The sequence below is a fragment of the Nannospalax galili genome, unplaced genomic scaffold, assembly GCF_000622305.1.
Source record: "Nannospalax galili isolate Female #2095 unplaced genomic scaffold, S.galili_v1.0 scaffold305, whole genome shotgun sequence".
NCBI lineage: Eukaryota > Metazoa > Chordata > Mammalia > Rodentia > Spalacidae > Nannospalax > Nannospalax galili.
Window position 1 is genome coordinate 9,557,002 of NW_008356258.1, and position 15,224 is coordinate 9,572,225.

At 38.4% G+C, this 15,224-nt stretch overlaps 1 pseudogene; it reads left to right on the top strand.

The window, feature by feature from the left end:
• LOC103751039 overlaps positions 1-7,678 on the top strand; it is a 77,143-nt pseudogene extending 69,465 nt beyond the window's left edge.
• The last annotated feature ends 7,546 nt before the right edge of the window (positions 7,679-15,224 follow it).

The window sequence follows — 15,224 nt, forward strand, 5'->3', positions numbered from 1 at the left end:
TTCTGCTTCTTTTATTTTTGAGCTTTATGTGTCTTTGTGGTTTACTTTTTGGACATGAAAAGCTGGTTCATCTAAGCTTCTGTTTCTCTCTTTTGATTTTGTATTGGAGTGGCCAGATTGCTTTTGTCTTCAGGATTTCCCACAGTGGCCCTATTTAGATGAGGGTCAGATGTTTTCAGGCTTTCTCCTAAGGTCTGAATCTCTCCAGGAACGATTTTGGCCTCAGGAATTTGGGGATCAGACTGGCCTGGGAACCAGGCCCAGGAAAGATGCTGGTCTAGGGCAGTTGGTGGCCTTGCCGTAGAGAAGGCACTATGTTGGTCTGGATGAAAAGGATCAGGAAGCTGGCCCTATTTAGATGAGGGTCAGATGTTTTCAGGCTTTCTCCTAAGGTCTGAATCTCTCCAGGAACGATTTTGGCCTCAGGAATTTGGGGATCAGACTGGCCTGGGAACCAGGCCCAGGAAAGATGCTGGTCTAGGGCAGTTGGTGGCCTTGCCGTAGAGAAGGCACTATGTTGGTCTGGATGAAAAGGATCAGGAAGCAGTAGTGCTTCCCCAGGTGTCTGGGGTCCCAAGACAAGGAATGGGAAAGGACCTAAACTAGGAGAGACTGGTGGGGGAGATGGGAGGGTGAAAAAGTACACCTGTTTTAAAAAGGCAGCTTACTCAGCACATGGTGCTGGGAAAACTGGATTTCCAGACATTAAAGAATGGAATTAAATCATATCCCTTACCCTGCACAAAAATTAATTCAAAATGGATCAAAGATCTTTTCAAAGTAAGACCTGAAAACTTGAAACTGCTAGATGAAAAAATACATCAAAACCTTCAAGATATAGGTACAGACAAGGATTTCCTTAGAAGGCCTCACATAGCACAGGAAATAGTAATTTACAAATGGGATTACAGGAAATTAGAGAGAGCTTCTGTACAATGAAGAAAATAATTTCCAGAGTAAACAGACAGTCTGTAGGAGAAAAATGTTAACAACTATGCTTCAGGGAGGGGGTTAATATCTAGACTATATAAAGACCTGTATGGGGAAAGGTTTGCTTTGGCTCAGGTTTAGTCCAGTTGGGCCCTTTATCCTGTGACAAGGCAAAACATCATAGCAGATGTGCTTGGTAGAGCCAATTTGTTCTGCTCATGGTTAGGAACAAAAGAAAAAGGAGACACAGAGTTTCACCAGGGTTCACACCAATGTTCTGTGGTCTGCCATTTGGCCTCCTCAAATTCTCTACCTCACCCACTCCACACAGTAGCACCAAACCAGGCACAAAGCTTTAACATAAGAGCTTTTGAGGAATCTTCCAGATTCAAACTACAGCAATTGTTTTGTGCATTGCTTCTCAGCTCAGTTTCAAACTTTTCCTAAAGGACTGCAGAGCATTTGGAGGTTCTCTTAAAACTCTTTTGCAGGAGACTGGGGGTTTCTTTAGTTCTTCTCACTCGCTGGCCTCTTTGAAACTGGCATCACTGCACCACAGCCATGTAGTGGTGGCCTAGGGATTCTCTGCTCTGTGAGCATCACCGAGTTCCAAAAAAGTGAGAGGCCCCCAGGGCTTATAGATTTGTTTCTCCAATGTTTCCTGGGAGATCCACTGTCCTACAGTGTCTGTGCAGCCAAGGTGACATCTGGGTCAACCTGCCAATGGCTGAAATGCTTTGCCCTGCTCTGCATCCTGGCTCTCCCACTTTTGTTCCATCAGATTAGGTAAATATCTATCAACTGTGTTGGTTTTGTAAAGAACTAGCATTTGGCTTCATTGATTTTCTCTAATGTTTTCCCTCTTTTCTATTTGATTTCCACTGTGGTTTTATTATTTTTGTGCTCTCTTTTGATATTGGATTTGCTGCTCTTATTTCCCTAGCTTCTTAAGGTAGATGGTGGAGATTATTGATTTTTGATCTTTCTTATTTTCAACTATAAGTACTTAAAGTTATAAATTTACCTCTAAGCACAGACCATTTTCTGTTGTTTATTTCTAACTCAAACTTCTATTGTTGGAGGATACATTGAGTGCTGTTTAAATCCATTTCAACTTATTAAAATACTTTTACTTAGAGTCTATTCTGGGGAATGGTTCCAGGGCCCTGAGAAGAATGAAGATTCCACTACTGCTCTGTGAATGTGCTTTCTGTGTCAGGTCAAGTTGCGTTTGGGGGTTTTTTGAGTCTTCTATACCCATACTGTTTTATTTTTAGTTGTAAGTTTTTGAGCATGTAGTATAGAATATGCTAACTCAGAACACAGAACTAGTAAATCAAATAGAAAAGAGGGGAAACATTAGAGAAAATCAGTTTCTGGGTTTTCTCTTTTTCCTACAATTCTATAAGCTTTTTTTGAAGTCTTACATTTACTTAATTAGTGGCATGTGCATACAACAGTGCCTATAGAGGTCAGAGAGAACTGTTTGTGGGTTTCAGGGTTTGAACACCGGTCCTCAGGCAGGTGCCTTTATCTACTGAGCCATCTTGCTGATCACCTCTATAAGATTTTGCTTAATTTACTTAGGATTCTGCTTTAGGTATAAATTTATAAATGCTAAATCTAACTGAAACACCGGACAGCCCTTTTCAACAGAAAACACCTCTCTGTCTCTGCTACTGTTTCTTTAGTCTACTTTGCTATCACGGCCATGCCAGCTTCCTGGCAGCTACATGCATGGTATATCTGCCTCCATCCTTCTACTTCCAACTTATTTATGTCTTTACATGTACGTCTCATGTGGAAGTACAGTCAGAGCTTTAATTACTTATGTAGTTGGCAATCTTTGCCTTTTGAGATGTTTAACTCCTAATTAACTGCTTTTATGATTTGACCTATATTTTTCAGTTTCTACTTGCACTTTTTTGTTCCTTTCTTCTTCTTTTATTTCCTTCTTTGTGTTAAGCATTTCTGGTTTACCGCACACGCTCATCAAGTCCATCCTCTTTTTTAGTATGTTATTCCATATTGCCTCCTGGCATCCTGTGTTTCTGAGTATCACTTGTACTGTTATGGTGTGGATTGTTCGTGTAGTCTCCAAAATTTGTATGTTAAAACCTTGACCCTTAACATGATGGTATTAGGAAGTGAGACCTTTGGGAGACAGTTAGGTCATGGTGGTATAGACTTTATGAATGAGATCAGTGCCCTTGTAAAAGGGGCCCCAGAGAACACTCCAATTTTCTTTTTGTGATAACGCAAGTATTCCAGAGATGGACTCTCAATAAGAATCTGACTCATAGCCTTTCCTAGCTTCTAGAAGTTGCCAACATCCCTTGGCTTGTACCTCTTCCTTCATCTGCAGTGTGCAGTGAAGCATCTTCAGTTTTCTTTGACTGTCCTACCTCTTTCCCTCCTCCACATTTAAGGCATCCTTGTGATTACATTAACCTCACATAGACATTCCACAATAATCTCTGTATTTAAAAGCTGATTAGGGGGCTGGAGAAATGGCTCAGCAGTTAAGAGCACTGGCTGCTCTTGCAGAGAAGACCTGAATTCAAAACCTAGTATGCACAGGGTGGCTAGCAACTATGCATAACTCCAGTTCTTGGAGATCTGACACCCTCGCCTGGCCTCTATGGACATTTCACAACACAAGTACACTCGCATACACTCAGACAATACAATCATACACATAATATAAAAATAAACAATTTTTGTAGCCCAGGCTGGCCTCGAACTCATTATCCTCCTGCCTCTGCCTCTTCAGCATATCCTACTGGCATGCACCACGACAACCGGCAAAAAAGTGCTAGATAGCCCAGGCTGGCCTCGAACTCCAGATCCTCCTGCCTCTGCCTCTTCAGCATATCCTACCAGTGTAATACCCCATGCCTTTAATCCCAGCACTCAGGAGGCAGAGGCAGGCAGATGTCTGTGAGTTCAAGGCCAGCCTGGTCTACATAGTGAGTTCCAGGACAGCTGGGGCTACAGGTAATTTTTGAAATTTTGGGTTTTCATCTGCTTGGGTTTGCATGGTTCTTGCATGCTGACACCACTGTTACAGATTCATATGAGGAAGTTCCAGGAGCCTATAAGACTCTATTTCCATGTGGTCCATTTCCAGCTATACACTTCCTACCCTGGCTCTTACAGTCTTTCCTCCCCTCTTCTCCCATGGTCCCTGAGCCTTGGGTGGGTGGATTTTAATATAGGAGCCCTATCCAAGGACCCACACTCTGCAGACTCTTATTCTCTATGATTTGGCCATTTGAGTCCTTTTGTGTTCATGGCCCTCTGTTGTATGAGGGAGCCTCGTTAATGAGAGTTGAAAGACACATTAGTATTCTCTCTACCCTTGCTCCACTATGTGCTGTGAACCTTGGGTATAGAGGTTCTATTGTAGATGTGTTACTTGGGATTGGCAATTCACAGATAATCTCTGTGTGTGACCAATTATGGAACTCTATAATAACCTGTCTGTTGCAAAAGAAGCTTCTGTGGTGAGTGATGACTGCAATACTTGTCTGTAATATTTAACAAATAGTAAGAAATTACATTTGTCTAGGAATGTGACAGCCTTGGGGTTTTTCTTTAAGATCTATGACCTCTCGGGCCATATGTATTTGACTATGTCTACCATACCACACACGAGTTTCCTCCCATTGAGGGGGCTTTAAGTCTAATTAAGTAGCTGTTGATTACCCCCAAGATAAAAGTGTCACTACCGCCCCAATATAGTTTCCTGTGCTGGTCATTGTTGTGGTTTATCCAACCTTAAAGCTAACATTGGACTATCCATTGATGTTCTCCCTTAACAGCTTATGGAGTGTTCTTTAAAACTATGAGAGCTAGCCTTCAGGGGAGGTGGCTTCCCAGTCAATTCCAGCTCAACTGCTCCAAATCCTGTGTCCAAAGTATGTCCAAAGTATGTCCTGTCTTCAGCAATAGGGTCTTATCTTTGTGTTCTGGGAGGCAATCAAAGGTTGTGGCACTAGCCTGTGTAACTTTGGGAGTCTCTTGGACTACCCTGGCCAACAGCTCAAAAGGAGGGTTCTCCTGTCTGGCACTGTTTCTTGTTAAACAGCCTTCAGCTATACTCATGGACCTATGCAGATATTGTATGTACAGTTTTTGAGTAGGTTTTTGAACTAATATGTTTCTCTCTGGTATTGCATAACAGCTAAGCATTAGTTTATTTCTCCTCTTTCCCTGTCTAACCCTCCCTTCCTCCTCCCCAATTAAAGTAGCCCCATTTCCCCCATTTCACTCTTAATAATACCTGTCTCCTATGGTCTCCTCTCTCGAGCTCCTTCTTCCCCTTTATCCCCACAATTCATTGTATAATCCTCCCTCTTGCCTTCCCATTTAAATACTCCCATTTTACCCATTTCCCCCCCAGGTAACACCATTTCCTACTGTTCTTCTGTCTCAGACTCCTTTTTTCCTTTTACCTCCTTAATTCCTTTCCATTTTTCTGGCTCCTACAGTTACATCAGGATATATACTCACATATAAGGATTTGGAACTAGGATCCATAAATGAGAGAGAATATACATGGTTTTTCTGAGTCTGTGTTACTTCATTTAATATAATTATTTCCAGTTTCATCCATCTACCTGCAAATTTCATGATTTTTCTCTTTCTTCGTGTCTGAGTAGAACTCCATTGTGTAAATGTATCACATTTTCATTATCCACTTACCAGTTGGACACTTAGGTTGCTTCCATTTCACAGCTATTATGAAAATACCAACGACAAACATGGATGTATGAGTATCTCTGCAATAGGATGATTCTTTTGGGTATATGCCAAGGAATGGTATAACCAGATCATATGGTAGATTCATTTTTAGTGTTTTAAGAGTTCTCCACACTGCTTTTTCCATAGTGGTTGCATGAGTTTGCAATTTCACCAACTGTGAATGAGCTTCCCCTTTTGTCCGCATCCCCTCCAGTATTTAGTATCTTTTGTTCTCTTGATTTTAGCCAATCTGAGTGGGTTAAGATGAAATCTTAAAGTGATTTTAATTTGCATTTCCCTAATTACTAATAATGTTGAACACTTTTTAAGGTGTTTCTTTGCCATCCTTATTTCTTCTTTTGAGAAGTCTCTGTTCAACTCCATAGGCCAACTTTTATTTGGGTCATTTGTTTTCTTGATTTTTTTTTTTTAAGTTCTTTGTATATTCTGAATGTCAGATGTGGCATTGATGAGGATTTTCTCCCACTCTGTGGGTTTTTCTTTACTTCCTTGTTTGTTTCTTTTGCTGTATAGAAGGCTTTTATGTTTAACAAGGTCCTACTTGTTGATTCTTGACCATAATACCTGAGCAATTGATGTACAGCTTAGAAATCCTTTCCTACACCTATATCTTGTAGGTTACTGCCAATGTTTTCTTCTAAAAGTTTCAGAGTTTCAGGTTTCATATTGCAGTCTTTGATCTACTTGGAGTTGAGTTTTGTGCAAAGTGAAAGATAAGGGTCTAGTTTCATTCTTTTATAGGTGGAGATCCAGTTTTGCCAGCACTACAAGCCCCAATCTTAGCCAAAGAACTATTGACAGCTGATTACTGGTGGGTGAGGAAGAGCTGATCTTCTTAAAGGGAGGGATTCTAGATAGGTTGACTAGACCTCAACAGATGAACTTGCACTGAGGGACATCTGGGACATTAACTTGATTTGCATTACATAGAATTGTCCTCTAACTAGGGACATAAAGGACAGTTTTTGCTCCTTGCCCTCCTAGGTTGAATAAATTCCAGGGGACTATAAGCATCTCTCAAAATGTCCTGTAACTGTGGTGGGTCACCTGTCCTCTTGATCAAGGAGGCCATGGAGACCCCACCAGATGGACTTGAACCAGTGTCCAGTCTACAAAGAAGAGGGTCAACACAGAACAAACATTTTCTCCATGCTTCCAAGAGAAGCCACTCATCGTCAAGCAGGACCTTTGACTTATCTTCACGCAGATGGAACTGGTAAAAGAAAGGAGCCAGGGGAGCCTCCCAAGCCTATGTGACCCCTGAGGAATAGATCTTCAATCGACTTTAAGAGTAAAAATAAATTGGTTTATCTGGGCCAACTGTATGGTCTTAAACACCCAAAAGGAAAGTATAACCAAAGATTAAAGGGGCCAATACAATTTTTTAAGGGTTCATATGTATAGCTAAAGGCTACATAAGAAGCAGCAATGCCAGACAGGAGATCCCTTCCAGGGTCAACTGGCAACTGTTTTAGTAATGCTGCAGCACTTTGATGATGACACAACTGAAAAGAGTAAACAGAAGTTCACGATGCAGATAATTCTTGCCCCACCAAACATTTCAGATTTGGAAGCTGTGTGGAATGAGGCAAGGTCCAGTGAATTAATTGATTCTAAACTGAGATGTGTATTTGAGAGGCCAAATGAAAATGATCAAATGAATGACCTGGAACTTAACAAAGCTGTTCCAACTAAACACATCTAAACAAAAGAGACCTCTGCCAAAGCCACATAGTGTTTCACCCACTGATACTGAGACAAGGAAACCAATGGAAGAGTATAAAAGGCTGCGAGGGGAAACGATGGAGCTACCAGAAGAAAACTGCCACTGGAAAGATGAAGGCTTAGGGTTCAGAAAGGTGGCACATTCTTCTAAACCTGGCTCTACCTCAGCTGCATCCCTCAGAGATAGCCAATCTTCTTCCTGCTCTGTGTTGCAGCCATTTTCCTTGGATTCTTTCTAGGGAAATTCATCTTGTAGAATGAAACATTCACAGTGCTATTTTTTTCTCTCTCAACTAGAAAACTATTTGTTTATCTACCATTTCGTTGGTAGTATGGCCCACCATGACAATCTTTTTGTATGTATAGTTTTGCTCTGATGATCTCCCATGGTTAGAAAACACAATAAAAACAAACTGTTTGGCTACTGAACAAATTTTACATTGCCAGATCATCACTAGCAGATGTCAACCGCACATTCAGTCTTTTATGAAGTTCATAAAGTATTATTCTTTCTTTATGGTTTTAATAAGAGTTAAAGAACTGTTCAGTCTTTTAAATGTTATTTAAATAATCTATTTAAATTTTACCTGTTGCTATTGCCTTTTGAAATGTAATTTATTTAGATTGCTAATCCCACTCATTCAGGAAGTGCCAAGAGGTTTTCTATGGGAAATGGTGCCTCTTACCATGTAAATTTTCTCCTTTACCTTTGCTAATATTATGGAAGAATTTTTCATATCCCTTGTGAGGCAGTTATTGACTGAGTTTTTCATCCTTACAATCCTGCCCCAAGGTATTTAACACACACAAACACATACACACACATACACACACACACACACACAGAGAGAGAGAGAGAGAGAGAGAGAGAGAGAGAGAGAGAGAGAGAGAAAGTGCTAAAAAATTCTCGCTCGCTTGTGTGTCTCTCTCTGCTCAGTCATCGACGGGGGAGGGAAAAGAGAGAGAGAGAGAGAGAGAGAGAGAGAGAGAAACTGCTAAGAAATTCTTGCTCAATTGCTTGTTTCTGTCTGTCCTGTCATTGGCATGGGAGGAGCAAGGATGTGTGTCAGAAAGTCCCCTCCAAGGGAGTTTAGAATTTATAAGAAACAATTTTTTTCTTATACTGAAACTCTTCCCAGTGCTTCATTATTTGTAATTTAAAGTTCCCAGTCTATTAAATAAATGAATCAATAAAAAAAGAAAAAAATATCCTTGTTACATGATTATGAGCACATTGAAATATCAGTGTTACATGAGAAAGCTGATTAATTCAAAGAATGCAAGTTAAATGTTAGCATATCCATTTTATATTTTAAATGTTAAATAAACAAATAGAAATTATTCAGTAACCTTTATAGAGTCTAAAAGGGTATTTAACAAAAAGCCAGAATAACCCTGAATATTATCAATAACAGAGAAATGAATAGACACAGCAGTTAACCATGTATATCATGCTTAATTAGGAAACAGAAACGTCATTCTAATTAAAATTTAAAAAATAAGCCAAGCATGTCCTCTGCCGTGATAGTTAATGTTGTTCTGGACTTATTAATTGCTGCAATTCAGAGAAAATGAGTATATGAAAGCTGAGCTTTTATTACATGATTATGTTTCAGGGAGAAAACTGAAGGACTCATTGAAAAATATCAGGTAAAAATGTAATAAATTTGGTGTAGATAATTCAAAAATAAATTTAAACTAAATTGATGCTAATAATTTCACTGCCAACTGAAAGATATCATTTAAAATAAAATGTCAGGTCACCAGATCACCAGGTCTCCAGGTCACCTGCTCTGGGAAAAGTCCCAGTCCCACTGCTCCAGAGGTCACATTTTCTCTGTTAGCTAATAAGAACCAGTCCAGTCTGATCCCCTCTACCCTTCTTGGGCCTTGGCCCTTTCTTGCTGAGGTTGCCAGAGAGCTCCTGACTAGCTGGGTGAGTTAGCCAGATCCCACTGGGTCAGGTCACTGGGTCACCATCCCCCTGCTTTGGGACCAACCCCAGTCCAGCTGCTCCAGAAACCACATCTTCACTGATAGCTAGTTAGAACCAGTCCCATCCTGCTCCCATCTGACCTCCTTGAACATGGGCCCCTCCCTGCTGAGGCTGCCAGAGAGCTACTGACTAGCTGGATGAATTAGCCAGATCCTGCCTTGGTGGGTCACGATTATCAGGCTTCAGAATCAACCCGAGTCATGGTCTGGCTCCAGGGCTAAGACTTTCTCTGTTTAGCTAATTAGAACCGACTTAGTTGATCCCAACACCTCTACTTGGGCTTATTCACCCTACTAGAGAACTCCTGACTAGCCTGCCTGGAACCAGCCAATCTCTCCAATAAAATAAAAGAGAATCTGAATCATAGATCAGAAAGCAACCAAGCTATATCAGAAATATAAGCAGACTCAAACTTCAACTCAACAAAGGCAGGCTTTAATTTCATATCAGACACACATATCAGACACACAACCAACAAAAGAAATCCATATGCCCAGACCAGAATGAAAAACCACAAATAATATGAAAAACCAATATAACATGCCCCCACCAAACCCACCAAATCCCACCAGTCATACAGAAGTGTTCTACAAAGAACTTCCTAGAGGATACCCAGAGCACAGAATTTAAAAGAACAATCATAAACATGATCAAATAATTTAATGAATTTAAAGAATACACAACTCAAAGAATCAAAAGGGATAGGGAAGGGAAAAGCTCAAGAAAATACAAATATAAGGTGAATGAAATGACAAAGAATTCAGGGTTTGAAAAGTGAATTCATGAAAGAGATAGAAATATTAAAGAAAACATAGACTGAAATAAAGCTGGAATTGAAAAACTCAACAAGCCAATTTGAGAAAAACAAGAAAAAGCCTCATCAACAGAATGAATGAAATGGAAAATAGAATATCAAGGCTGGATGATAAAGTTGAAGAATTGGACTGCTCAAGCAAAGAATATGAAAAAAAATCAAAACCACAGGAATTGGAATAGGCAGGAAATGTGGGACACCATGAAAAGACCAAATTTATACATCATTAGCATAGAGGAAGGAGAATAATCTCAGGTCAATGACATTGACTAGATGTTCAACAGGATTACAGAAGAAAATTTCCCTATATTTTATCTACATAAAATATATTTTATCTACATAAAATATAGATACAAGAATTACACAGAATACCTATTAGATAGGAACAGAACAGAAACACCCCATGGCATATCGTAGTAAAAACACTAAATATACAAAACAATGAGTAATACCAAAAGATGCAAATGAAAAACAAGTTAGAGGCTGGAAAGATGACAAAGCAGTTAAGAGCACTGGCTGCTCTTGCAGAGATCCCAGGAGGATTTGACACCTTCCTCTGACTTCTGTGGGCATTGCACAACATGGGCGCACTTACAGATATGTAGGCAGCACACTCATATACATAAAATAAAATAAGAAATAAAATATTTGTTAAAAAGAAAAACAAGTTACATATAAAGTAAAACCTATCAGAATTACAGTTGATTTTCAATCCAAACTATAAAAGCCAGAAGAATCTGCAGCAAAGTATTCAAAATTCTAAATGATAATAGATGCCAACCCAAACTACTCAACCCAGCAAAATTATCATATCTGAAAGGGAAACACCCTCCATGATACAAATAAGCTGAAAGAATCAATGTCCATCAAACCAGCCCTAGAGAGAATACTAAAAGTAATAAAAAGAACTGATAAAAAAGAATGACCATACTCAAGAGGGTACAGAAAGAAAACAAAAGTATAATTATGGAAACATGAAACAGGACTAAAAACACAAACAAAAAATAAAATGACAGTAACCAATACACATCTTTCAATAGCTTTAGATATCAGTGGTCTCATCAGCTCTCTACTCAAAAGACACAGGCTAGTCGAATGAATTAAGAAAGAAAATCTTTTTCTTGTCTACAAGAAACCCATCTCACCTTCAAGGATAGGCACTGCCTTAGGATGAAAAGATGGGAAAAAAATATTCCAAGAACATGGCACTAAGAAAGTAGCAGATGTTGTGATTCTAATATCTAACAAAATAGACTTCAAATTAAAACTAATGAAAAGAGATAAAAGATTTGACTTCATTCTGATGAAAGGAACAATTGACCCAGAAGGCATTAAAATCATGAACATATATGCGTCAAACTCTGGTGCACCCAATTTCATAAAAACAGTACTACAGGACTTCAAGATACAGATTAATTACAGTTCAGTAATAATAGGTAATTTCAATACCACATTGTCTCCAATAAACAGATCAATTGGACAAAGAATAAACAGAGAAACATCTGAATTAAATTATAAATACATCAAATGGACCTAACAGATTTCTACCAAATACTCCAGCCAAGCACCAATGAATACACAGTCTACTCAGCAGCCCATGGAAATTTCTCTAATATAGACTACATACTGGGCACAAAACAAATCTCATCAAATACAAAAAAAAAGTTAAAACAATTCTATGCATTCTATTAGACCACAATGCAATAAAGCTTAAAATCAACAGCAAGAGAATCTCTAGTAACTACAGAAACTCATGGAGATGGAACAACACATTCCTGAATGATGAATGAAGAAATCAAGGAAGAAATAAAAGATTACTGGAACTAGATGAAAGTGATACTATGACACAACAAAATCTCTGACACATTAAAAGCAGTCTTTAATTTTTTTTCATTTAGTTATTTTTATTTTACATGTATGAGTGTTATGCCTGCATGTGTGCAAGAGCAGTCATGTCATGCAATGCCTACAGAGGACAGAAGAGGGTGTCAGATCCCTTGGAACTGGAGTTATAGATTGTTGTTAGCTGTTATATGGGTGCTGGGATTCAAACCCGGGTCCTTTTCAAGAACAGCCAGTGTTCTTAACTGCTGAGCCATCTCTCCAGCCCCTAAAAGCAGTCTTAAAAGGGAAGTTTATAGATCTAAGCACCCTTAAAATCAGAAAAAGAGAAATCAGAAAAAGCACAAATAAATGACTTAATGGTACAACTCAAGAAACTGAAAAGGTAAGAACAAACCAAATTCAAACTCTACAGGTAAGAGGAAATAATAAAAGTCAGAGCAGAAATCAATGAAATAGAAACTATAACAACAAAGACAATGAACCTAAGAGCTGATTCTTTGGAAAGATAATCAAGACAGATATAGTCCAGTTAATCAAAGGAAGAGCAAATCCAAATGAACAAAATCAGAGATGAAATGGGGAAATATCATAACAGACACCAAAAAGATACAGAATGTTATAAGGGAAATCTTTAGAGAAATAGACTAATTTCTAAATTCATTGAAACTACTGAAGTTCAACAAAGAAGATATCAACAACATAAACAGACCCATAACTAATAACAAAATCCAGACAGTACTACAAAGCTTCCAGACTAAAAAAGCTAAGGCCCAGATGGATTCACAACAGAATTTTACCAGAACTTCAAAGAAGACCTACAACCAATACTACTGGAATTATTCAAAAAGATAGAAACAGAAGGAAAACTCCCAAACTCTGTCTATGAAGTCAATATTATGCTAATGCCCAAACCAGGAAAATATACAACAAAAAAGAAAATCATAGACCCATATCCCTAATGAACACAGATACAAAAATTCTCAACAAACTACACACAAATCACATACAGACATACATCAAAAAAATCATCCACCATGATCAAGTTGGCTTATTCCAGAGATGCAGGGATGGTTTAATATATATGCCAATAAGCATATAATAAATCATATAAATGGGCCTAAAGAAAAAGAATCATATGATCATCTCAATAGACACAGAAAAGACATTTGACAAAATCCAACATGCATTCTCAGAGGGAATTACCCTGGAGGGAGGATGCCTCAACATAATAAAGACTATATACAATGAACCCAGTCAACATCATTCTAAATGGAGAAAATCTTGAAGCATTTCCATTAAAATCAAGAACCAGACAAGATTGCCCACTATCTCCACTCCTTTTTGATATAGTGCTTGAAACTCTAGCTAGAGCAATAAGACCAAAGAAGGAAATTAAAGGGATACTCATAGAAGAAAGAGGTCAAATTATCCCTGTTTACAGATGATATGATATTTTACATAAGACATCCCAAAACTTCCACCAGAAAACTTCTAGAAATGATCACCACATTCAGCAAAGTGGCAGGATACAAAATCAATTTACAAAATCAGTAGCTTTTCTACATAAAAATAAGCAATCATGGGAAGATTTCAAGGAAACACTTCCATTCACAATAGCCTCAAAAAATATCTAGGGATAAACCCAACAAAAGACATTAAAGACCTCATCAATGAAAAGTTTATACCTTTGAAGAAAAAGATTGAGGAAGATACAAGGAGATGGAAAGACCTCCTGTGCTTATAGATTGGGAAAGTTAATATTGTGAAAATTACCATACTACGAAAATTGATTTACAGATTCAAAGCAAACCAAGTCAAAATCTCCATGACATTCTTCACAGAAAAAATAAAACAATCCTAAAATTGATATGAAAACCCCAGATCTCCAAAGTTATCCTGAGCACAAAGAGCAATGCCAGTGGGATTCCCATACCAGATCTCAAGCATATTTATGAGCTATAGCCATAAAAACAGCTTGGTATGGCATAAAAACAGACCTGTCTATCAAGAGAAGAAAGTAGAAGACCCACACATGGGTACATGCAATTTCGGCCACCTGATTTTTGACAAAGGTGCCAAGAACACACATTGGAGGAAAGACAAAATCTTCAGTAAATGGTGCTGGCAAAACTGTATCTCCACATGTAGAAGAATGAAATTAGACTCATATCTAGCCATATCTAAAACCCTGCACAAAAGTCAACTCAACTGGATCAAAGAACTCAATGTGAAGCCTGAAACACTAAAACTGTTAGAATAAAACAAAGGCAGCACACTATAAGATACAGGCACAGGGAAGTATTTTCTAAAAGTTCAACAATCAGCAAATAGGATCTCATTAAACTAAAAAGCTTCTTTATAGCAAAGAAAACAACCATTGGAGTTAAGAGGAAGCCCACAGACTGGGGCAAACATCTTCACCAGCCACATGTCTGAAAGAGAATTACTATCCACAATATACAAAGAACTAAAAGAAAGGGGGGGGAGAAAATAAATGTCTCAGCTAAAAACTGAGCTATGGATCTGAACAGAGAACTCTTAAAAGAAGTAATAAAAGTTCTCCATGGCATATCATAGTAAAAACACTACACGTACAAAACAAAGAGACAATTCTGAAAGCTGCAAAAGAGAAACAAGTCACATATAAAGGAAAACCCATTAGGATTACAGCTGACTTTTCTGTGCAAACTATGAAAACCAGAAGGGCCTGGACCAAAGTATTCCCAGTTTTAAATGACCACAGATGACAACCCAAATTACTATACCCAGCCAAAATATCTATTATACTCAAAGGGGAAAGAAAAATCTTCCATGACACAAATAGGCTGAAGAAATTCATGTCCACAAAACCAGACCTTCAGAGAGTTCTGGAAGCAATACAAAGAGCTGAAGAAAAGAAAGACTATAACCAAGGGATTGCAGAAAGGAATCCAATGAAGGTATAACTATGGAAAAGTACAGCTATACCAATAATGTAAACAGAAATAAAATGACAGGATTCAATGCCCATCTTTCATTAATAACTTTAAATATTAACAGACTGATCTCCCCAGTCAAAAGACACAGACTAGATGAATGGATTAAGAAACAAAACCCAACTTTTTGTTGTCTGCCAGAAACTCATCTCACTTGCAAGGACAGGCACTA